Genomic DNA, 24731 nt, shown 5'->3' on the forward strand with positions numbered 1-24731 from the left:
GGTCGATTTTGCCGGTCCTCGGATGCTGCCTGCCCCGCTGTGCTTTTCCAGCACCACTCTCATCTCATTCGGCGTATGGAGTCTGGCCCATCATTCTGGGCTCACGGCCGGTCATCTCACTATGTCGATTTTACTTAATGCCAGAAAACTATGGATTGCGCCATGAAAATGCTCAAAAACGGAGTCTGCAGAGCGGACGTTTCCATCCGATCCCATTCCACACGCTGAGTGAACACACCCTGTTTACCGCGCAGCAGGACATTAGTGAGTGCACGCAGCCAGACGAAGCAAACCCGTGGCATCGGGCCGAACTCTGTTCGAGCCGTGCAGCATTTGAAATAAAGGGTGCTGCAATGCGTTGCATTGGCCGGGAATCGAACCCGGGCCTCCCGCGTGGCAGGCGAGAATTCTACCACTGAACCACCAATGCTCCGGCGGGCGGGCCCCGCTAGAACTTTACTACAGTTTGAACTCCAGCAGGAAACTAAACCGGTATTCTTGATATTCTGTCCTGTGGCGCAGCATGCCGACTCCAATCTCCAGCATCTGCAGCCCTGACTTTCTCCATTGCTGATATAGCGAGAAACCAAGTAGGAAACTCGCAATGAAGCGCTGTTTGTTTGACTAGTTGGATTTTATCTGAACGCTGTTTCTTTATTTCAAAATATATAAAGTAAATAATACGACTAGGATTCGAGGCTCAAGATTATTACTTGCAAATTATAGTTTGCCTAGATGCTTCCTGACCAAGTGGAGAACGCTATTCTTAAAATGGAAATGAGTTCTACTTAAATTATAACATTAACGTATTATGTGCACACAGTCAGCACAGCTCATATTTTGAAACACAACAACATAGAGATGGTGGTAGGAATAGCCCGCAGATCAAGCCTGCTCGCTATAGTTCATGATCAACTTCACTTTCCGGCCCATCTCTTGGTTTTGGAAGCATTCCAACGATTTCTCCAATCCAGCCTCAACCAGAGCATAGAACATACAAAAGGCCAGAACAGAACAGGCCCTTTGGCCCACGATGTTGTGCCGAGGTTCAACCCGAATGTAATGTAACCTACGCAATCCTCAACTCACTGCTCTCCATGAGCCCGTCCAGCAGTTCCTTAAATGACGCCAATGACTCTGCTTCCAACTGGACGGGCTGGCAACCCATTCCATGCATTCACAACTCTCTGCGTAAAGAACCTACCTCTGACGTCTCCTCGATACTTTCCTCCTGATATCTTCAAACTATGACTCGGGCTGTTGACTCTGTCTGTGCCACTCATTATTCAAAGATATTCAATGCTAGAACATCAATGACGCTCTGTCGTGAAGAACTGAGAAGGTTTCCAATCTTTGTTTATCCGCTGGTTGGATTCCCATCGAGCACAAAGAAAGACGATTTCGTTCGTCAGAGGGCATTGGCTTTCTGCATTCGAACCTAGTATGGTCTGCTTCAGTATCTGAGGAGTTGTCAGTGGTGCTACCATGATGCAATCGTGAACAAAAATGCCCACTTCTGACTATATGACAGAAGGAAGGTCACTGATGAAGCAGCAGAAGATGTGTTTGGATATATGACAGTACCCTTCTTGATGAAGGACTCCTGCTCGAGAGGTCGATTTTGCCGGTCCTCGGATGCTGCCTGCCCCGCTGTGCTTTTCCAGCACCACTCTCATCTCATTCGGCGTATGGAGTCTGGCCCATCATTCTGGGCTCACGGCCGGTCATCTCACTATGTCGATTTTACTTAATGCCAGAAAACTATGGATTGCGCCATGAAAATGCTCAAAAACGGAGTCTGCAGAGCGGACGTTTCCATCCGATCCCATTCCACACGCTGAGTGAACACACCCTGTTTACCGCGCAGCAGGACATTAGTGAGTGCACGCAGCCAGGCGAAGCAAACCCGTGGCATCGGGCCGAACTCTGTTCGAGCCGTGCAGCATTTGAAATAAAGCGTGCTGCAATGCGTTGCATTGGCCGGGAATCGAACCCGGGCCTCCCGCGTGGCAGGCGAGAATTCTACCACTGAACCACCAATGCTCCTGCGGGCGGGCCCCGCTAGAACTTTACTACAGTTTGAACTCCAGCAGGAAACTAAACCGGTATTCTTGATATTCTGTCCTGTGGCGCAGCATGCCGACTCCAATCTCCAGCATCTGCAGCCCTGACTTTCTCCATTGCTGATATAGCGAGAAACCAAGTAGGAAACTCGCAATGAAGCGCTGTTTGTTTGACTAGTTGGATTTTATCTGAACGCTGTTTCTTTATTTCAAAATATATAAAGTAAATAATACGACAAGGATTCGAGGCTCAAGATTATTACTTGCAAATTATAGTTTGCCTAGATGCTTCCTGACCAAGTGGAGAACGCTATTCTTAAAATGGAAATGAGTTCTACTTAAATTATAACATTAACGTATTATGTGCACACAGTCAGCACAGCTCATATTTTGAAACACAACAACATAGAGATGGTGGTAGGAATAGCCCGCAGATCAAGCCTGCTCGCTATAGTTCATGATCAACTTCACTTTCCGGCCCATCTCTTGGTTTTGGAAGCATTCCAACGATTTCTCCAATCCAGCCTCAACTAGAGCATAGAACATACAAAAGGCCAGAACAGAACAGGCCCTTTGGCCCACGATGTTGTGCCGAGGTTCAACCCGAATGTAATGTAACCTACGCAATCCTCAACTCACTGCTCTCCATGTGCCCGTCCAGCAGTTCCTTAAATGACGCCAATGACTCTGCTTCCAACTGGACGGGCTGGCAACCCATTCCATGCATTCACAACTCTCTGCGTAAAGAACCTACCTCTGACGTCTCCTCGATACTTTCCTCCTGATATCTTCAAACTATGACTCGGGCTATTGACTCTGTCTGTGCCACTCATTATTCAAAGATATTCAATGCTAGAACATCAATGACGCTCTGTCGTGAAGAACTGAGAAGGTTTCCAATCTTTGTTTATCCGCTGGTTGGATTCCCATCGAGCACAAAGAAAGACGATTGCGTTCGTCAGAGGGCATTGGCTTTCTGCATTTGAACCTAGTATGGTCTGCTTCAGTATCTGAGGAGTTGTCAGTGGTGCTACCATGATGCAATCGTGAACAAAAATGCCCACTTCTGACTATATGACAGAAGGAAGGTCACTGATGAAGCAGCAGAAGATGTGTTTGGATATATGACAGTACCCTTCTTGATGAAGGACTCCTGCTCGAGAGGTCGATTTTGCCGGTCCTCGGATGCTGCCTGCCCCGCTGTGCTTTTCCAGCACCACTCTCATCTCATTCGGCGTATGGAGTCTGGCCCATCATTCTGGGCTCACGGCCGGTCATCTCACTATGTCGATTTTACTTAATGCCAGAAAACTATGGATTGCGCCATGAAAATGCTCAAAAACGGAGTCTGCAGAGCGGACGTTTCCATCCGATCCCATTCCACACGCTGAGTGAACACACCCTGTTTACCGCGCAGCAGGACATTAGTGAGTGCACGCAGCCAGACGAAGCAAACCCGTGGCATCGGGCCGAACTCTGTTCGAGCCGTGCAGCATTTGAAATAAAGCATGCTGCAATGCGTTGCATTGGCCGGGAATCGAACCCGGGCCTCCCGCGTAGCAGGCGAGAATTCTACCACTGAACCACCAATGCTCTGGCGGGCGGGCCCCGCTAGAACTTTACTACAGTTTGAACTCCAGCAGGAAACTAAACCGGTATTCTTGATATTCTGTCCTGTGGCGCAGCATGCCGACTCCAATCTCCAGCATCTGCAGCCCTGACTTTCTCCATTGCTGATATAGCGAGAAACCAAGTAGGAAACTCGCAATGAAGCGCTGTTTGTTTGACTAGTTGGATTTTATCTGAACGCTGTTTCTTTATTTCAAAATATATAAAGTAAATAATACGACAAGGATTCGAGGCTCAAGATTATTACTTGCAAATTATAGTTTGCCTAGATGCTTCCTGACCAAGTGGAGAACGCTATTCTTAAAATGGAAATGAGTTCTACTTAAATTATAACATTAACGTATTATGTGCACACAGTCAGCACAGCTCATATTTTGAAACACAACAACATAGAGATGGTGGTAGGAATAGCCCGCAGATCAAGCCTGCTCGCTATAGTTCATGATCAACTTCACTTTCCGGCCCATCTCTTGGTTTTGGAAGCATTCCAACGATTTCTCCAATCCAGCCTCAACTAGAGCATAGAACATACAAAAGGCCAGAACAGAACAGGCCCTTTGGCCCACGATGTTGTGCCGAGGTTCAACCCGAATGTAATGTAACCTACGCAATCCTCAACTCACTGCTCTCCATGTGCCCGTCCAGCAGTTCCTTAAATGACGCCAATGACTCTGCTTCCAACTGGACGGGCTGGCAACCCATTCCATGCATTCACAACTCTCTGCGTAAAGAACCTACCTCTGACGTCTCCTCGATACTTTCCTCCTGATATCTTCAAACTATGACTCGGGCTATTGACTCTGTCTGTGCCACTCATTATTCAAAGATATTCAATGCTAGAACATCAATGACGCTCTGTCGTGAAGAACTGAGAAGGTTTCCAATCTTTGTTTATCCGCTGGTTGGATTCCCATCGAGCACAAAGAAAGACGATTGCGTTCGTCAGAGGGCATTGGCTTTCTGCATTTGAACCTAGTATGGTCTGCTTCAGTATCTGAGGAGTTGTCAGTGGTGCTACCATGATGCAATCGTGAACAAAAATGCCCACTTCTGACTATATGACAGAAGGAAGGTCACTGATGAAGCAGCAGAAGATGTGTTTGGATATATGACAGTACCCTTCTTGATGAAGGACTCCTGCTCGAGAGGTCGATTTTGCCGGTCCTCGGATGCTGCCTGCCCCGCTGTGCTTTTCCAGCACCACTCTCATCTCATTCGGCGTATGGAGTCTGGCCCATCATTCTGGGCTCACGGCCGGTCATCTCACTATGTCGATTTTACTTAATGCCAGAAAACTATGGATTGCGCCATGAAAATGCTCAAAAACGGAGTCTGCAGAGCGGACGTTTCCATCCGATCCCATTCCACACGCTGAGTGAACACACCCTGTTTACCGCGCAGCAGGACATTAGTGAGTGCACGCAGCCAGACGAAGCAAACCCGTGGCATCGGGCCGAACTCTGTTCGAGCCGTGCAGCATTTGAAATAAAGCATGCTGCAATGCGTTGCATTGGCCGGGAATCGAACCCGGGCCTCCCGCGTAGCAGGCGAGAATTCTACCACTGAACCACCAATGCTCCGGCGGGCGGGCCCCGCTAGAACTTTACTACAGTTTGAACTCCAGCAGGAAACTAAACCGGTATTCTTGATATTCTGTCCTGTGGCGCAGCATGCCGACTCCAATCTCCAGCATCTGCAGCCCTGACTTTCTCCATTGCTGATATAGCGAGAAACCAAGTAGGAAACTCGCAATGAAGCGCTGTTTGTTTGACTAGTTGGATTTTATCTGAACGCTGTTTCTTTATTTCAAAATATATAAAGTAAATAATACGACTAGGATTCGAGGCTCAAGATTATTACTTGCAAATTATAGTTTGCCTAGATGCTTCCTGACCAAGTGGAGAACGCTATTCTTAAAATGGAAATGAGTTCTACTTAAATTATAACATTAACGTATTATGTGCACACAGTCAGCACAGCTCATATTTTGAAACACAACAACATAGAGATGGTGGTAGGAATAGCCCGCAGATCAAGCCTGCTCGCTATAGTTCATGATCAACTTCACTTTCCGGCCCATCTCTTGGTTTTGGAAGCATTCCAACGATTTCTCCAATCCAGCCTCAACTAGAGCATAGAACATACAAAAGGCCAGAACAGAACAGGCCCTTTGGCCCACGATGTTGTGCCGAGGTTCAACCCGAATGTAATGTAACCTACGCAATCCTCAACTCACTGCTCTCCATGAGCCCGTCCAGCAGTTCCTTAAATGACGCCAATGACTCTGCTTCCAACTGGACGGGCTGGCAACCCATTCCATGCATTCACAACTCTCTGCGTAAAGAACCTACCTCTGACGTCTCCTCGATACTTTCCTCCTGATATCTTCAAACTATGACTCGGGCTATTGACTCTGTCTGTGCCACTCATTATTCAAAGATATTCAATGCTAGAACATCAATGACGCTCTGTCGTGAAGAACTGAGAAGGTTTCCAATCTTTGTTTATCCGCTGGTTGGATTCCCATCGAGCACAAAGAAAGACGATTGCGTTCGTCAGAGGGCATTGGCTTTCTGCATTTGAACCTAGTATGGTCTGCTTCAGTATCTGAGGAGTTGTCAGTGGTGCTACCATGATGCAATCGTGAACAAAAATGCCCACTTCTGACTATATGACAGAAGGAAGGTCACTGATGAAGCAGCAGAAGATGTGTTTGGATATATGACAGTACCCTTCTTGATGAAGGACTCCTGCTCGAGAGGTCGATTTTGCCGGTCCTCGGATGCTGCCTGCCCCGCTGTGCTTTTCCAGCACCACTCTCATCTCATTCGGCGTATGGAGTCTGGCCCATCATTCTGGGCTCACGGCCGGTCATCTCACTATGTCGATTTTACTTAATGCCAGAAAACTATGGATTGCGCCATGAAAATGCTCAAAAACGGAGTCTGCAGAGCGGACGTTTCCATCCGATCCCATCCCACGCGCTGAGTGAACACACCCTGTTTACCGCGCAGCAGGACATTAGCGAGTGCACGCAGCCAGGCGAAGCAAACCCGTGGCATCGGGCCGAACTCTGTTCGAGCCGTGCAGCATTTGAAATAAAGCGTGCTGCAATGCGTTGCATTGGCCGGGAATCGAACCCGGGCCTCCCGCGTGGCAGGCGAGAATTCTACCACTGAACCACCAATGCTCCTGCGGGCGGGCCCCGCTAGAACTTTACTACAGTTTGAACTCCAGCAGGAAACTAAACCGGTATTCTTGATATTCTGTCCTGTGGCGCAGCATGCCGACTCCAATCTCCAGCATCTGCAGCCCTGACTTTCTCCATTGCTGATATAGCGAGAAACCAAGTAGGAAACTCGCAATGAAGCGCTGTTTGTTTGACTAGTTGGATTTTATCTGAACGCTGTTTCTTTATTTCAAGATATATAAAGTAAATAATACGACTAGGATTCGAGGCTCAAGATTATTACTTGCAAATTATAGTTTGCCTAGATGCTTCCTGACCAAGTGGAGAACGCTATTCTTAAAATGGAAATGAGTTCTACCTAAATTATAACATTAACGTATTATGTGCACACAGTCAGCACATCTCATATTTTGAAACACAACAACATAGAGATGGTGGTAGGAATAGCCCGCAGATCAAGCCTGCTCGCTATAGTTCATGATCAACTTCACTGTCCGGCCCATCTCTTGGTTTTGGAAGCATTCCAACGATTTCTCCAATCCAGCCTCAACTAGAGCATAGAACATAGAAAAGGCCAGAACAGAACAGGCCCTTTGGCCCACGATGTTGTGCCGAGGTTCAACCCGAATGTAATGTAACCTACGCAATCCTCAACTCACTGCTCTCCATGTGCCCGTCCAGCAGTTCCTTAAATGACGCCAATGACTCTGCTTCGAACTGGACGGGCTGGCAACCCATTCCATGCATTCACAACTCTCTGCGTAAAGAACCTACCTCTGACGTCTCCTCGATACTTTCCTCCTGATATCTTCAAACTATGACTCGGGCTATTGACTCTGTCTATGCCACTCATTATTCAAAGATATTCAATACTAGAACATCAATGACGCTCTGTCGTGAAGAACTGAGAAGGTTTCCAATCTTTGTTTATCCGCTGGTTGGATTCCCATCGAGCACAAAGAAAGACGATTGCGTTCGTCAGAGGGCATTGGCTTTCTGCATTTGAACCTAGTATGGTCTGCTTCAGTATCTGAGGAGTTGTCAGTGGTGCTACCATGATGCAATCGTGAACAAAAATGCCCACTTCTGACTATATGACAGAAGGAAGGTCACTGATGAAGCAGCAGAAGATGTTTGGATATATGACAGTACCCTTCCTGATGAAGGACTCCTGCTCGAGAGGTCGATTTTGCCGGTCCTCGGATGCTGCCTGCCCCGCTGTGCTTTTCCAGCACCACTCTCATCTCAGTCGGTGTATGGAGTCTGGCCCATCATTCTGGGCTCACGGCCGGTCATCTCACTATGTCGATTTTACTTAATGCCAGAAAACTATGGATTGCGCCATGAAAATGCTCAAAAACGGAGTCTGCAGAGCGGACGTTTCCATCCGATCCCATCCCACACGCTGAGTGAACACACCCTGTTTACCGCGCAGCAGGACATTAGCGAGTGCACGCAGCCAGGCGAAGCAAACCCGTGGCATGGGGCCGAACTCTGTTCGAGCCGGGCAGCATTTGAAATAAAGGGTGCTGCAATGCGTTGCATTGGCCGGGAATCGAACCCGGGCCTCCCACGTGGCAGGCGAGAATTCTACCACTGAACCACCAATGCACCTGCGGGCGGGCCCCGCTAGAACTTTACTACAGTTTGAACTCCAGCAGGAAACTAAACCGGTATTCTTGATATTCTGTCCTGTGGCGCAGCATGCCGACTCCAATCTCCAGCATCTGCAGCCCTGACTTTCTCCATTGCTGATATAGCGAGAAACCAAGTAGGAAACTCGCAATGAAGCGCTGTTTGTTTGACTAGTTGGATTTTATCTGAACGCTGTTTCTTTATTTCAAAATATATAAAGTAAATAATACGACAAGGATTCGAGGCTCAAGATTATTACTTGCAAATTATAGTTTGCCTCGATGCTTCCTGACCAAGTGGAGAACGCTATTCTTAAAATGGAAATGAGTTCTACCTAAATTATAACATTAACGTATTATGTGCACACAGTCAGCACATCTCATATTTTGAAACACAACAACATAGAGATGGTGGTAGGAATAGCCCGCAGATCAAGCCTGCTCGCTATAGTTCATGATCAACTTCACTTTCCGGCCCATCTCTTGGTTTTGGAAGCATTCCAACGATTTCTCCAATCCAGCCTCAACTAGAGCATAGAACATACAAAAGGCCAGAACAGAACAGGCCCTTTGGCCCACGATGTTGTGCCGAGGTTCTACCCGAATGTAATGTAACCTACGCAATCCTCAACTCACTGCTCTCCATGTGCCCGTCCAGCAGTTCCTGAAATGACGCCAATGACTCTGCTTCCAAGTGGACGGGCTGGCAACCCCTTCCATGCATTCACAACTCTCTGCGTAAAGAACCTACCTCTGACGTCTCCTCGATACTTTCCTCCTGATATCTTCAAACTATGACTCGGGCTATTGACTCTGTCTATGCCACTCATTATTCAAAGATATTCAATACTAGAACATCAATGACGCTCTGTCGTGAAGAACTGAGAAGGTTTCCAATCTTTGATTATCCGCTGGTTGGATTCCCATCGAGCACAAAGAAAGACGATTGCGTTCGTCAGAGGGCATTGGCTTTCTGCATTTGAACCTAGTATGGTCTGCTTCAGTATCTGAGGAGTTTTCGGTGGTGCTACCATGATGCAATCGTGAACATAAATGCCCACTTCTGACTATATGACAGAAGGAAGGTCACTGATGAAGCAGCAGAAGATGTTTGGATATATGACAGTACCCTTCCTGATGAAGGACTCCTGCTCGAGAGGTCGATTTTGCCGGTCCTCGGATGCTGCCTGCCCCGCTGTGCTTTTCCAGCACCACTCTCATCTCATTCGGCGTATGGAGTCTGGCCCATCATTCTGGGCTCACGGCCGGTCATCTCACTATGTCGATTTTACTTAATGCCAGAAAACTATGGATTGCGCCATGAAAATGCTCAAAAACGGAGCCTGCAGAGCGGACGTTTCCATTCGATCCCATCCCACACGCTGAGTGAACACACCCTGTTTATCGCGCAGCAGGAGATGGGCGAGTGCACGCAGCCAGGCGAAGCAAACCCGGGGCATCGGGCCGAACTCTGTTCGAGCCGTGCAGCATTTGAAATAAAGGGTGCTGCAATGCGTTGCATTGGCCGGGAATCGAACCCGGGCCTCCCGCGTGGCAGGCGAGAATTCTACCACTGAACCACCAATGCTCCTGCGGGCGTGCCCCGCTAGAACTTTACTACAGTTTGAACTCCAGCAGGAAACTAAACCGGTATTCTTGATATTCTGTCCTGTGGCGCAGCATGCCGACTCCAATCTCCAGCATCTGCAGCCCTGACTTTCTCCATTGCTGATATAGCGAGAAACCAAGTAGGAAACTCGCAATGAAGCGCTGTTTGTTTGACTAGTTGGATTTTATCTGAACGCTGTTTCTTTATTTCAAAATATATAAAGTAAATAATACGACTAGGATTCGAGGCTCAAGATTATTACTTGCAAATTATAGTTTGCCTAGATGCTTCCTGACCAAGTGGAGAACGCTATTCTTAAAATGGAAATGGGTTCTACTTAAATTATAACATTAACGTATTATGTGCACACAGTCAGCACAGCTCATATTTTGAAACACAACAACATAGAGATGGTGGTAGGAATAGCCCGCAGATCAAGCCTGCTCGCTATAGTTCATGATCAACTTCACTTTCCGGCCCATCTCTTGGTTTTGGAAGCATTCCAACGATTTCTCCAATCCAGCCTCAACTAGAGCATAGAACATACAAAAGGCCAGAACAGAACAGGCCCTTTGGCCCACGATGTTGTGCCGAGGTTCTACCCGAATGTAATGTAACCTACGCAATCCTCAACTCACTGCTCTCCATGTGCCCGTCCAGCAGTTCCTGAAATGACGCCAATGACTCTGCTTCCAAGTGGACGGGCTGGCAACCCCTTCCATGCATTCACAACTCTCTGCGTAAAGAACCTACCTCTGACGTCTCCTCGATACTTTCCTCCTGATATCTTCAAACTATGACTCGGGCTATTGACTCTGTCTATGCCACTCATTATTCAAAGATATTCAATACTAGAACATCAATGACGCTCTGTCGTGAAGAACTGAGAAGGTTTCCAATCTTTGATTATCCGCTGGTTGGATTCCCATCGAGCACAAAGAAAGACGATTGCGTTCGTCAGAGGGCATTGGCTTTCTGCATTTGAACCTAGTATGGTCTGCTTCAGTATCTGAGGAGTTTTCGGTGGTGCTACCATGATGCAATCGTGAACATAAATGCCCACTTCTGACTATATGACAGAAGGAAGGTCACTGATGAAGCAGCAGAAGATGTTTGGATATATGACAGTACCCTTCCTGATGAAGGACTCCTGCTCGAGAGGTCGATTTTGCCGGTCCTCGGATGCTGCCTGCCCCGCTGTGCTTTTCCAGCACCACTCTCATCTCATTCGGCGTATGGAGTCTGGCCCATCATTCTGGGCTCACGGCCGGTCATCTCACTATGTCGATTTTACTTAATGCCAGAAAACTATGGATTGCGCCATGAAAATGCTCAAAAACGGAGTCTGCAGAGCGGACGTTTCCATCCGATCCCATTCCACACGCTGAGTGAACACACCCTGTTTACCGCGCAGCAGGACATTAGTGAGTGCACGCAGCCAGGCGAAGCAAACCCGTGGCATCGGGCCGAACTCTGTTCGAGCCGTGCAGCATTTGAAATAAAGCGTGCTGCAATGCGTTGCATTGGCCGGGAATCGAACCCGGGCCTCCCGCGTGGCAGGCGAGAATTCTACCACTGAACCACCAATGCTCCTGCGGGCGTGCCCCGCTAGAACTTTACTACAGTTTGAACTCCAGCAGGAAACTAAACCGGTATTCTTGATATTCTGTCCTGTGGCGCAGCATGCCGACTCCAATCTCCAGCATCTGCAGCCCTGACTTTCTCCATTGCTGATATAGCGAGAAACCAAGTAGGAAACTCGCAATGAAGCGCTGTTTGTTTGACTAGTTGGATTTTATCTGAACGCTGTTTCTTTATTTCAAAATATATAAAGTAAATAATACGACAAGGATTCGAGGCTCAAGATTATTACTTGCAAATTATAGTTTGCCTCGATGCTTCCTGACCAAGTGGAGAACGCTATTCTTAAAATGGAAATGAGTTCTACCTAAATTATAACATTAACGTATTATGTGCACACAGTCAGCACATCTCATATTTTGAAACACAACAACATAGAGATGGTGGTAGGAATAGCCCGCAGATCAAGCCTGCTCGCTATAGTTCATGATCAACTTCACTTTCCGGCCCATCTCTTGGTTTTGGAAGCATTCCAACGATTTCTCCAATCCAGCCTCAACTAGAGCATAGAACATACAAAAGGCCAGAACAGAACAGGCCCTTTGGCCCACGATGTTGTGCCGAGGTTCTACCCGAATGTAATGTAACCTACGCAATCCTCAACTCACTGCTCTCCATGTGCCCGTCCAGCAGTTCCTGAAATGACGCCAATGACTCTGCTTCCAAGTGGACGGGCTGGCAACCCCTTCCTTGCATTCACAACTCTCTGCGTAAAGAACCTACCTCTGACGTCTCCTCGATACTTTCCTCCTGATATCTTCAAACTATGACTCGGGCTATTGACTCTGTCTGTGCCACTCATTATTCAAAGATATTCAATGCTAGAACATCAATGACGCTCTGTCGTGAAGAACTGAGAAGGTTTCCAATCTTTGTTTATCCGCTGGTTGGATTCCCATCGAGCACAAAGAAAGACGATTGCGTTCGTCAGAGGGCATTGGCTTTCTGCATTTGAACCTAGTATGGTCTGCTTCAGTATCTGAGGAGTTGTCAGTGGTGCTACCATGATGCAATCGTGAACAAAAATGCCCACTTCTGACTATATGACAGAAGGAAGGTCACTGATGAAGCAGCAGAAGATGTTTGGATATATGACAGTACCCTTCCTGATGAAGGACTCCTGCTCGAGAGGTCGATTTTGCCGGTCCTCGGATGCTGCCTGCCCCGCTGTGCTTTTCCAGCACCACTCTCATCTCATTCGGCGTATGGAGTCTGGCCCATCATTCTGGGCTCACGGCCGGTCATCTCACTATGTCGATTTTACTTAATGCCAGAAAACTATGGATTGCGCCATGAAAATGCTCAAAAACGGAGCCTGCAGAGCGGACGTTTCCATCCGATCCCATCCCACACGCTGAGTGAACACACCCTGTTTATCGCGCAGCAGGAGATGGGCGAGTGCACGCAGCCAGGCGAAGCAAACCCGTGGCATGGGGCCGAACTCTGTTCGAGCCGTGCAGCATTTGAAATAAAGGGTGCTGCAATGCGTTGCATTGGCCGGGAATCGAACCCGGGCCTCCCGCGTGGCAGGCGAGAATTCTACCACTGAACCACCAATGCACCTGCGGGCGGGCCCCGCTAGAACTTTACTACAGTTTGAACTCCAGCAGGAAACTAAACCGGTATTCTTGATATTCTGTCCTGTGGCGCAGCATGCCGACTCCAATCTCCAGCATCTGCAGCCCTGACTTTCTCCATTGCTGATATAGCGAGAAACCAAGTAGGAAACTCGCAATGAAGCGCTGTTTGTTTGACTAGTTGGATTTTATCTGAACGCTGTTTCTTTATTTCAAGATATATAAAGTAAATAATACGACTAGGATTCGAGGCTCAAGATTATTACTTGCAAATTATAGTTTGCCTAGATGCTTCCTGACCAAGTGGAGAACGCTATTCTTAAAATGGAAATGGGTTCTACTTAAATTATAACATTAACGCATTATGTGCACACAGTCAGCACAGCTCATATTTTGAAACACAACAACATAGAGATGGTGGTAGGAATAGCCCGCAGATCAAGCCTGCTCGCTATAGTTCATGATCAACTTCACTTTCCGGCCCATCTCTTGGTTTTGGAAGCATTCCAACGATTTCTCCAATCCAGCCTCAACTAGAGCATAGAACATACAAAAGGCCAGAACAGAACAGGCCCTTTGGCCCACGATGTTGTGCCGAGGTTCTACCCGAATGTAATGTAACCTACGCAATCCTCAACTCACTGCTCTCCATGTGCCCGTCCAGCAGTTCCTGAAATGACGCCAATGACTCTGCTTCCAAGTGGACGGGCTGGCAACCCCTTCCATGCATTCACAACTCTCTGCGTAAAGAACCTACCTCTGACGTCTCCTCGATACTTTCCTCCTGATATCTTCAAACTATGACTCGGGCTATTGACTCTGTCTATGCCACTCATTATTCAAAGATATTCAATACTAGAACATCAATGACGCTCTGTCGTGAAGAACTGAGAAGGTTTCCAATCTTTGATTATCCGCTGGTTGGATTCCCATCGAGCACAAAGAAAGACGATTGCGTTCGTCAGAGGGCATTGGCTTTCTGCATTTGAACCTAGTATGGTCTGCTTCAGTATCTGAGGAGTTTTCGGTGGTGCTACCATGATGCAATCGTGAACATAAATGCCCACTTCTGACTATATGACAGAAGGAAGGTCACTGATGAAGCAGCAGAAGATGTTTGGATATATGACAGTACCCTTCCTGATGAAGGACTCCTGCTCGAGAGGTCGATTTTGCCGGTCCTCGGATGCTGCCTGCCCCGCTGTGCTTTTCCAGCACCACTCTCATCTCATTCGGCGTATGGAGTCTGGCCCATCATTCTGGGCTCACGGCCGGTCATCTCACTATGTCGATTTTACTTAATGCCAGAAAACTATGGATTGCGCCATGAAAATGCTCAAAAACGGAGCCTGCAGAGCGGACGTTTCCATTCGATCCCATCCCACACGCTGAGTGAACACACCCTGTTTATCGCGCAGCAGGAGATGGGCGAGTGCACGCAGCCAGGCGAAGCAAACCCGGGGCATCGGGCCGAACTCTGTTCGAGCCGTGCAGCATTTGAAATAAAGGGTGCTGCAATGCGTTGCATTGGCCGGGAATCGAACCCGGGCCTCCCGCGTGGCAGGCGAGAATTCGACCACTGAACCACCAATGCACCTGCGGGCGGGCCCCGCTAGAACTTTACTACAGTTTGAACTCCAGCAGGAAACTAAACCGGTATTCTTGATATTCTGTCCTGTGGCGCAGCATGCCGACTCCAATCTCCAGCATCTGCAGCCCTGACTTTCTCCATTGCTGATATAGCGAGAAACCAAGTAGGAAACTCGCAATGAAGCGCTGTTTGTTTGACTAGTTGGATTTTATCTGAACGCTGTTTCTTTATTTCAAAATATATAAAGTAAATAATACGACTAGGATTCGAGGCTCAAGATTATTACTTGCAAATTATAGTTTGCCTAGATGCTTCCTGACCAAGTGGAGAACGCTATTCTTAAAATGGAAATGGGTTCTACTTAAATTATAACATTAACGTATTATGTGCACACAGTCAGCACAGCTCATATTTTGAAACACAACAACATAGAGATGGTGGTAGGAATAGCCCGCAGATCAAGCCTGCTCGCTATAGTTCATGATCAACTTCACTTTCCGGCCCATCTCTTGGTTTTGGAAGCATTCCAACGATTTCTCCAATCCAGCCTCAACTAGAGCATAGAACATACAAAAGGCCAGAACAGAACAGGCCCTTTGGCCCACGATGTTGTGCCGAGGTTCTACCCGAATGTAATGTAACCTACGCAATCCTCAACTCACTGCTCTCCATGTGCCCGTCCAGCAGTTCCTGAAATGACGCCAATGACTCTGCTTCCAAGTGGACGGGCTGGCAACCCCTTCCATGCATTCACAACTCTCTGCGTAAAGAACCTACCTCTGACGTCTCCTCGATACTTTCCTCCTGATATCTTCAAACTATGACTCGGGCTATTGACTCTGTCTATGCCACTCATTATTCAAAGATATTCAATACTAGAACATCAATGACGCTCTGTCGTGAAGAACTGAGAAGGTTTCCAATCTTTGATTATCCGCTGGTTGGATTCCCATCGAGCACAAAGAAAGACGATTGCGTTCGTCAGAGGGCATTGGCTTTCTGCATTTGAACCTAGTATGGTCTGCTTCAGTATCTGAGGAGTTTTCGGTGGTGCTACCATGATGCAATCGTGAACATAAATGCCCACTTCTGACTATATGACAGAAGGAAGGTCACTGATGAAGCAGCAGAAGATGTTTGGATATATGACAGTACCCTTCCTGATGAAGGACTCCTGCTCGAGAGGTCGATTTTGCCGGTCCTCGGATGCTGCCTGCCCCGCTGTGCTTTTCCAGCACCACTCTCATCTCATTCGGCGTATGGAGTCTGGCCCATCATTCTGGGCTCACGGCCGGTCATCTCACTATGTCGATTTTACTTAATGCCAGAAAACTATGGATTGCGCCATGAAAATGCTCAAAAACGGAGTCTGCAGAGCGGACGTTTCCATCCGATCCCATTCCACACGCTGAGTGAACACACCCTGTTTACCGCGCAGCAGGACATTAGTGAGTGCACGCAGCCAGGCGAAGCAAACCCGTGGCATCGGGCCAAACTCTGTTCGAGCCGTGCAGCATTTGAAATAAAGCGTGCTGCAATGCGTTGCATTGGCTGGGAATCGAACCCGGGCCTCCCGGGTGGCAGGCGAGAATTCTACCACTGAACCACCAATGCGCCTGCGGGCGTGCCCCGCTAGAACTTTACTACAGTTTGAACTCCAGCAGGAAACTAAACCGGTATTCTTGATATTCTGTCCTGTGGCGCAGCATGCCGACTCCAATCTCCAGCATCTGCAGCCCTGACTTTCTCCATTGCTGATATAGCGAGAAACCAAGTAGGAAACTCGCAATGAAGCGCTGTTTGTTTGACTAGTTGGATTTTATCTGAACGCTGTTTCTTTATTTCAAAATATATAAAGTAAATAATACGACAAGGATTCGAGGCTCAAGATTATTACTTGCAAATTATAGTTTGCCTAGATGCTTCCTGACCAAGTGGAGAACGCTATTCTTAAAATGGAAATGAGTTCTACTTAAATTATAACATTAACGTATTATGTGCACACAGTCAGCACAGCTCATATTTTGAAACACAACAACATAGAGATGGTGGTAGGAATAGCCCGCAGATCAAGCCTGCTCGCTATAGTTCATGATCAACTTCACTTTCCGGCCCATCTCTTGGTTTTGGAAGCATTCCAACGATTTCTCCAATCCAGCCTCAACTAGAGCATAGAACATACAAAAGGCCAGAACAGAACAGGCCCTTTGGCCCACGATGTTGTGCCGAGGTTCTACCCGAATGTAATGTAACCTACGCAATCCTCAACTCACTGCTCTCCATGTGCCCGTCCAGCAGTTCCTGAAATGACGCCAATGACTCTGCTTCCAAGTGGACGGGCTGGCAACCCCTTCCATGCATTCACAACTCTCTGCGTAAAGAACCTACCTCTGACGTCTCCTCGATACTTTCCTCCTGATATCTTCAAACTATGACTCGGGCTATTGACTCTGTCTATGCCACTCATTATTCAAAGATATTCAATGCTAGAACATCAATGACGCTCTGTCGTGAAGAACTGAGAAGGTTTCCAATCTTTGTTTATCCGCTGGTTGGATTCCCATCGAGCACAAAGAAAGACGATTGCGTTCGTCAGAGGGCATTGGCTTTCTGCATTTGAACCTAGTATGGTCTGCTTCAGTATCTGAGGAGTTGTCAGTGGTGCTACCATGATGCAATCGTGAACAAAAATGCCCACTTCTGACTATATGACAGAAGGAAGGTCACTGATGAAGCAGCAGAAGATGTTTGGATATATGACAGTACCCTTCTTGATGAAGGACTCCTGCTCGAGAGGTCGATTTTGCCGGTCCTCGGATGCTGCCTGCCCCGCTGTGCTTTTCCAGCACCACTCTCATCTCATTCGGCGTATGGAGTCTGGCCCATCATTCTGGGCTCACGGCCGGTCATCTCACTATGTCGATTTTACTTAATGCCAGAAAACTATGGATTGCGCCATGAAAATGCTCAAAAACGGAGTCTGCAGAGCGGACGTTTCCATCCGATCCCATCTCACACGCTGAGTGAACACACCCTGTTTATCGCGCAGCAAGACATTGGCGAGTGCACGCAGCCAGGCGAAGCAAACCCGTGGCATGGGGCCGAACTCTGTTCGAGCCGTGCAGCATTTGAAATAAAGCGTGCTGCAATGCGTTGCATTGGCTGGGAATCGAACCCGGGCCTCCCGCGTGGCAGGCGAGAATTCTACCACTGAACCACCAATCCTCCGGCGGGCGTGCCCCGCTAGAACTTTACTACAGTTTGAACTCCAGCAGGAAACTAAACCGGTATTCTTGATATTCTGTCCTGTGGCGCAGCATGCCGACTCCAATCTCCAGCATCTGCAGCCCTGACTTTCTCCATTGCTGATATAGCGAGAAACCAAGTAGGAAACTCGCAATGAAGCGCTGTTTGTTTGACTAGTTGGATTTTATCTGAACGCTGTTTCTTTATTTCAAAATATATAAAGTAAATAATACGACAAGGATTCGAGGCTCAAGATTATTACTTGCAAATTATAGTTTGCCTAGATGCTTCCTGACCAAGTGGAGAACGCTATTCTTAAAATGGAAATGAGTTCTACTTAAATTATAACATTAACGTATTATGTGCACACAGTCAGCACAGCTCATATTTTGAAACACAACAACATAGAGATGGTGGTAGGAATAGCCCGCAGATCAAGCCTGCTCGCTATAGTTCATGATCAACTTCACTTTCCGGCCCATCTCTTGGTTTTGGAAGCATTCCAACGATTTCTCCAATCCAGCCTCAACTAGAGCATAGAACATAGAAAAGTCCAGAACAGAACAGGCCCTTTGGCCCACGATGTTGTGCCGAGGTTCTACCCGAATGTAATGTAACCTACGCAATCCTCAACTCACTGCTCTCCATGTGCCCGTCCAGCAGTTCCTTAAATGACGCCAATGACTCTGCTTCCAACTGGACGGGCTGGCAACCCATTCCATGCATTCACAACTCTCTGCGTAAAGAACCTACCTCTGACGTCTCCTCGATACTTTCCTCCTGATATCTTCAAACTATGACTCGGGCTATTGACTCTGTCTATGCCACTCATTATTCAAAGATATTCAATACTAGAACATCAATGACGCTCTGTCGTGAAGAACTGAGAAGGTTTCCAATCTTTGTTTATCCGCTGGTTGGATTCCCATCGAGCACAAAGAAAGACGATTGCGTTCGTCAGAGGGCATTGGCTTTCTGCATTTGAACCTAGTATGGTCTGCTTCAGTATCTGAGGAGTTGTCAGTGGTGCTACCATGATGCAATCGTGAACAAAAATGCCCACTTCTGACTATATGACAGAAGGAAGGTCACTGATGAAGCAGCAGAAGATGTTTGGATATATGACAGTACCCTTCCTGATGAAGGACTCCTGCTCGAGAGGTCGATTTTGCCGGTCCTCGGATGCTGCCTGCCCCGCTGTGCTTTTCCAGCACCACTCTCATCTCAGTCGGCGTATGCAGTCTGGCCCATCATTCTGGGCTCACGGCCGGTCATCTCACTATGTCGATTTTACTTAATGCCAGAAAACTATGGATTGCGCCATGAAAATGCTCAAAAACGGAGCCTGCAGAGCGGACGTTTCCATCCGATCCCATCCCACACGCTGAGTGAACACACCCTGTTTATCGCGCAGCAGGAGATTGGCGAGTGCACGCAGCCAGGCGAAGCAAACCCGGGGCATCGGGCCGAACTCTGTTCGAGCCGTGCAGCATTTGAAATAAAGGGTGCTGCAATGCGTTGCATTGGCCGGGAATCGAACCCGGGCCTCCCGCGTGGCAGGCGAGAATTCCACCACTGAACCACCAATGCACCTGCGGGCGGGCCCCGCTAGAACTTTACTACAGTTTGAACTCCAGCAGGAAACTAAACCGGTATTCTTGATATTCTGTCCTGTGGCGCAGCATGCCGACTCCAATCTCCAGCATCTGCAGCCCTGACTTTCTCCATTGCTAATATAGCGAGAAACCAAGTAGGAAACTCGCAATGAAGCGCTGTTTGTTTGACTAGTTGGATTTTATCTGAACGCTGTTTCTTTATTTCAAAATATATAAAGTAAATAATACGACAAGGATTCGAGGCTCAAGATTATTACTTGCAAATTATAGTTTGCCTTGATGCTTCCTGACCAAGTGGAGAACGCTATTCTTAAAATGGAAATGAGTTCTACTTAAATTATAACATTAACGTATTATGTGCACACAGTCAGCACAGCTCATATTTTGAAACACAACAACATAGAGATGGTGGTAGGAATAGCCCGCAGATCAAGCCTGCTCGCTATAGTTCATGATCAACTTCACTTTCCGGCCCATCTCTTGGTTTTGGAAGCATTCCAACGATTTCTCCAATCCAGCCTCAACTAGAGCATAGAACATACAAAAGGCCAGAACAGAACAGGCCCTTTGGCCCACGATGTTGTGCCGAGGTTCAACCCGAATGTAATGTAACCTACGCAATCCTCAACTCACTGCTCTCCATGTGCCCGTCCAGCAGTTCCTTAAATGTCGCCAATGACTCTGCTTCCAACTGGACGGGCTGGCAACCCATTCCATGCATTCACAACTCTCTGCGTAAAGAACCTACCTCTGACGTCTCCTCGATACTTTCCTCCTGATATCTTCAAACTATGACTCGGGCTATTGACTCTGTCTGTGCCACTCATTATTCAAAGATATTCAATGCTAGAACATCAATGACGCTCTGTCGTGAAGAACTGAGAAGGTTTCCAATCTTTGTTTATCCGCTGGTTGGATTCCCATCGAGCACAAAGAAAGACGATTGCGTTCGTCAGAGGGCATTGGCTTTCTGCATTTGAACCTAGTATGGTCTGCTTCAGTATCTGAGGAGTTGTCAGTGGTGCTACCATGATGCAATCGTGAACAAAAATGCCCACTTCTGACTATACGACAGAAGGAAGGTCACTGATGAAGCAGCAGAAGATGTGTTTGGATATATGACAGTACCCTTCTTGATGAAGGACTCCTGCTCGAGAGGTCGATTTTGCCGGTCCTCGGATGCTGCCTGCCCCGCTGTGCTTTTCCAGCACCACTCTCATCTCATTCGGCGTATGGAGTCTGGCCCATCATTCTGGGCTCACGGCCGGTCATCTCACTATGTCGATTTTACTTAATGCCAGAAAACTATGGATTGCGCCATGAAAATGCTCAAAAACGGAGCCTGCAGAGCGGACGTTTCCATCCGATCCCATCCCACACGCTGATTGAACACACCCTGTTTATCGCGCAGCAGGACATTGGCGAGTGCACGCAGCCAGGCGAAGCAAACCCGTGGCATGGGGCCGAACTCTGTTCGAGCCGTGCAGCATTTGAAATAAAGGGCGCTGCAATGCGTTGCATTGGCCGGGAATCGAACCCGGGCCTCCCGCGTGGCAGGCGATAATTCTACCACTGAACCACCAATGCTCCTGCGGGCGTGCCCCGCTAGAACTTTACTACAGTTTGAACTCCAGCAGGAAACTAAACCGGTATTCTTGATATTCTGTCCTGTGGCGCAGCATGCCGACTCCAATCTCCAGCATCTGCAGCCCTGACTTTCTCCATTGCTGATATAGCGAGAAACCAAGTAGGAAACTCGCAATGAAGCGCTGTTTGTTTGACTAGTTGGATTTTATCTGAACGCTGTTTCTTTATTTCAAGATATATAAAGTAAATAATACGACTAGGATTCGAGGCTCAAGATTATTACTTGCAAATTATAGTTTGCCTAGATGCTTCCTGACCAAGTGGAGAACGCTATTCTTAAAATGGAAATGGGTTCTACTTAAATTATAACATTAACGTATTATGTGCACACAGTCAGCACAGCTCATATTTTGAAACACAACAACATAGAGATGGTGGTAGGAATAGCCCGCAGATCAAGCCTGCTCGCTATAGTTCATGATCAACTTCACTTTCCGGCCCATCTCTTGGTTTTGGAAGCATTCCAACGATTTCTCCAATCCAGCCTCAACTAGAGCATAGAACATACAAAAGGCCAGAACAGAACAGGCCCTTTGGCCCACGATGTTGTGCCGAGGTTCAACCCGAATGTAATGTAACCTACGCAATCCTCAACTCACTGCTCTCCATGTGCCCGTCCAGCAGTTCCTGAAATGACGCCAATGACTCTGCTTCCAAGTGGACGGGCTGGCAACCCCTTCCATGCATTCACAACTCTCTGCGTAAAGAACCTACCTCTGACGTCTCCTCGATACTTTCCTCCTGATATCTTCAAACTATGACTCGGGCTATTGACTCTGTCTATGCCACTCATTATTCAAAGATATTCAATACTAGAACATCAATGACGCTCTGTCGTGAAGAACTGAGAAGGTTTCCAATCTTTGTTTATCCGCTGGTTGGATTCCCATCGAGCACAAAGAAAGACGATTGCGTTCGTCAGAGGGCATTGGCTTTCTGCATTTGAACCGAGTATGGTCTGCTTCAGTATCTGAGGAGTTGTCAGTGGTGCTACCATGATGCAATCGTGAACAAAAATGCCCATTTCTGACTATATGACAGAAGGAAGGTCACTGATGAAGCAGCAGAAGATGTTTGGATATATGACAGTACCCTTCCTGATGAAGGACTCCTGCTCGAGAGGTCGATTTTGCCGGTCCTCGGATGCTGCCTGCCCCGCTGTGCTTTTCCAGCACCACTCTCATCTCAGTCGGTGTATGGAGTCTGGCCCATCATTCTGGGCTCACGGCCGGTCATCTCACTATGTCGATTTTACTTAATGCCAGAAAACTATGGATTGCGCCATGAAAATGCTCAAAAACGGAGCCTGCAGAGCGGAAGCGTCCATCCGATCCCATCCCACACGCTGAGTGAACACACCCTGTTTACCGCGCAGCAGGACATTAGCGAGTGCACGCAGCCAGGCGAAGCAAACCCGTGGCATGGGGCCGAACTCTGTTCGAGCCGTGCAGCATTTGAAATAAAGGGTGCTGCAATGCGTTGCATTGGCCGGGAATCGAACCCGGGCCTCCCACGTGGCAGGCGAGAATTCTACCACTGAACCACCAATGCACCTGCGGGCGGGCCCCGCTAGAACTTTACTACAGTTTGAACTCCAGCAGGAAACTAAACCGGTATTCTTGATATTCTGTCCTGTGGCGCAGCATGCCGACTCCAATCTCCAGCATCTGCAGCCCTGACTTTCTCCATTGCTGATATAGCGAGAAACCAAGTAGGAAACTCGCAATGAAGCGCTGTTTGTTTGACTAGTTGGATTTTATCTGAACGCTGTTTCTTTATTTCAAAATATATAAAGTAAATAATACGACAAGGATTCGAGGCTCAAGATTATTACTTGCAAATTATAGTTTGCCTCGATGCTTCCTGACCAAGTGGAGAACGCTATTCTTAAAATGGAAATGAGTTCTACCTAAATTATAACATTAACGTATTATGTGCACACAGTCAGCACATCTCATATTTTGAAACACAACAACATAGAGATGGTGGTAGGAATAGCCCGCAGATCAAGCCTGCTCGCTATAGTTCATGATCAACTTCACTGTCCGGCCCATCTCTTGGTTTTGGAAGCATTCCAACGATTTCTCCAATCCAGCCTCAACTAGAGCATAGAACATACAAAAGGCCAGAACAGAACAGGCCCTTTGGCCCACGATGTTGTGCCGAGGTTCTACCCGAATGTAATGTAACCTACGCAATCCTCAACTCACTGCTCTCCATGTGCCCGTCCAGCAGTTCCTGAAATGACGCCAATGACTCTGCTTCCAAGTGGACGGGCTGGCAACCCCTTCCATGCATTCACAACTCTCTGCGTAAAGAACCTACCTCTGACGTCTCCTCGATACTTTCCTCCTGATATCTTCAAACTATGACTCGGGCTATTGACTCTGTCTGTGCCACTCATTATTCAAAGATATTCAATGCTAGAACATCAATGACGCTCTGTCGTGAAGAACTGAGAAGGTTTCCAATCTTTGTTTATCCGCTGGTTGGATTCCCATCGAGCACAAAGAAAGACGATTGCGTTCGTCAGAGGGCATTGGCTTTCTGCATTTGAACCTAGTATGGTCTGCTTCAGTATCTGAGGAGTTGTCAGTGGTGCTACCATGATGCAATCGTGAACAAAAATGCCCACTTCTGACTATATGACAGAAGGAAGGTCACTGATGAAGCAGCAGAAGATGTTTGGATATATGACAGTACCCTTCCTGATGAAGGACTCCTGCTCGAGAGGTCGATTTTGCCGGTCCTCGGATGCTGCCTGCCCCGCTGTGCTTTTCCAGCACCACTCTCATCTCATTCGGCGTATGGAGTCTGGCCCATCATTCTGGGCTCACGGCCGGTCATCTCACTATGTCGATTTTACTTAATGCCAGAAAACTATGGATTGCGCCATGAAAATGCTCAAAAACGGAGCCTGCAGAGCGGACGTTTCCATCCGATCCCATCCCACACGCTGAGTGAACACACCCTGTTTATCGCGCAGCAGGAGATGGGCGAGTGCACGCAGCCAGGCGAAGCAAACCCGGGGCATCGGGCCGAACTCTGTTCGAGCCGTGCAGCATTTGAAATAAAGGGTGCTGCAATGCGTTGCATTGGCCGGGAATCGAACCCGGGCCTCCCGCGTGGCAGGCGAGAATTCTACCACTGAACCACCAATGCACCTGCGGGCGGGCCCCGCTAGAACTTTACTACAGTTTGAACTCCAGCAGGAAACTAAACCGGTATTCTTGATATTCTGTCCTGTGGCGCAGCATGCCGACTCCAATCTCCAGCATCTGCAGCCCT

The 24731-nt window shown here is 47.7% G+C and overlaps 16 non-coding genes across 16 annotated transcripts; all 16 read right to left on the reverse strand.

Annotated features, from left to right (window-relative positions):
• Window positions 1-359: 359 nt before the first annotated feature.
• On the reverse strand, window positions 360-430 carry trnag-gcc (transfer RNA glycine (anticodon GCC)). The gene has a single exon. It is a non-coding gene; the product is annotated as a tRNA-Gly (tRNA).
• A 1542-nt stretch (window positions 431-1972) lies between these two features.
• trnag-gcc (transfer RNA glycine (anticodon GCC)) lies at window positions 1973-2043 on the reverse strand. Its single transcript has one exon. It is a non-coding gene; the product is annotated as a tRNA-Gly (tRNA).
• Window positions 2044-3585: 1542 nt separating this feature from the next.
• On the reverse strand, window positions 3586-3656 carry trnas-gcu (transfer RNA serine (anticodon GCU)). Its single transcript has one exon. It is a non-coding gene; the product is annotated as a tRNA-Ser (tRNA).
• Window positions 3657-5198: 1542 nt separating this feature from the next.
• Window positions 5199-5269, reverse strand: trnas-gcu (transfer RNA serine (anticodon GCU)). The gene has a single exon. It is a non-coding gene; the product is annotated as a tRNA-Ser (tRNA).
• A 1542-nt stretch (window positions 5270-6811) lies between these two features.
• trnag-gcc (transfer RNA glycine (anticodon GCC)) lies at window positions 6812-6882 on the reverse strand. The gene has a single exon. It is a non-coding gene; the product is annotated as a tRNA-Gly (tRNA).
• Window positions 6883-8422: 1540 nt separating this feature from the next.
• trnag-gcc (transfer RNA glycine (anticodon GCC)) lies at window positions 8423-8493 on the reverse strand. The gene has a single exon. It is a non-coding gene; the product is annotated as a tRNA-Gly (tRNA).
• A 1540-nt stretch (window positions 8494-10033) lies between these two features.
• trnag-gcc (transfer RNA glycine (anticodon GCC)) lies at window positions 10034-10104 on the reverse strand. Its single transcript has one exon. It is a non-coding gene; the product is annotated as a tRNA-Gly (tRNA).
• Window positions 10105-11644: 1540 nt separating this feature from the next.
• On the reverse strand, window positions 11645-11715 carry trnag-gcc (transfer RNA glycine (anticodon GCC)). The gene has a single exon. It is a non-coding gene; the product is annotated as a tRNA-Gly (tRNA).
• Window positions 11716-13255: 1540 nt separating this feature from the next.
• trnag-gcc (transfer RNA glycine (anticodon GCC)) lies at window positions 13256-13326 on the reverse strand. The gene has a single exon. It is a non-coding gene; the product is annotated as a tRNA-Gly (tRNA).
• Window positions 13327-14866: 1540 nt separating this feature from the next.
• On the reverse strand, window positions 14867-14937 carry trnag-gcc (transfer RNA glycine (anticodon GCC)). The gene has a single exon. It is a non-coding gene; the product is annotated as a tRNA-Gly (tRNA).
• A 1540-nt stretch (window positions 14938-16477) lies between these two features.
• Window positions 16478-16548, reverse strand: trnag-gcc (transfer RNA glycine (anticodon GCC)). Its single transcript has one exon. It is a non-coding gene; the product is annotated as a tRNA-Gly (tRNA).
• A 1540-nt stretch (window positions 16549-18088) lies between these two features.
• On the reverse strand, window positions 18089-18159 carry trnag-gcc (transfer RNA glycine (anticodon GCC)). The gene has a single exon. It is a non-coding gene; the product is annotated as a tRNA-Gly (tRNA).
• A 1540-nt stretch (window positions 18160-19699) lies between these two features.
• Window positions 19700-19770, reverse strand: trnag-gcc (transfer RNA glycine (anticodon GCC)). The gene has a single exon. It is a non-coding gene; the product is annotated as a tRNA-Gly (tRNA).
• A 1542-nt stretch (window positions 19771-21312) lies between these two features.
• trnag-gcc (transfer RNA glycine (anticodon GCC)) lies at window positions 21313-21383 on the reverse strand. Its single transcript has one exon. It is a non-coding gene; the product is annotated as a tRNA-Gly (tRNA).
• Window positions 21384-22923: 1540 nt separating this feature from the next.
• On the reverse strand, window positions 22924-22994 carry trnag-gcc (transfer RNA glycine (anticodon GCC)). Its single transcript has one exon. It is a non-coding gene; the product is annotated as a tRNA-Gly (tRNA).
• Window positions 22995-24534: 1540 nt separating this feature from the next.
• Window positions 24535-24605, reverse strand: trnag-gcc (transfer RNA glycine (anticodon GCC)). The gene has a single exon. It is a non-coding gene; the product is annotated as a tRNA-Gly (tRNA).
• Between the last annotated feature and the right edge of the window lie 126 nt (window positions 24606-24731).

This window comes from Chiloscyllium punctatum, chromosome 30 (assembly GCF_047496795.1).
Source record: "Chiloscyllium punctatum isolate Juve2018m chromosome 30, sChiPun1.3, whole genome shotgun sequence".
In the NCBI taxonomy this organism is placed as follows: Eukaryota; Metazoa; Chordata; class Chondrichthyes; order Orectolobiformes; family Hemiscylliidae; genus Chiloscyllium; species Chiloscyllium punctatum.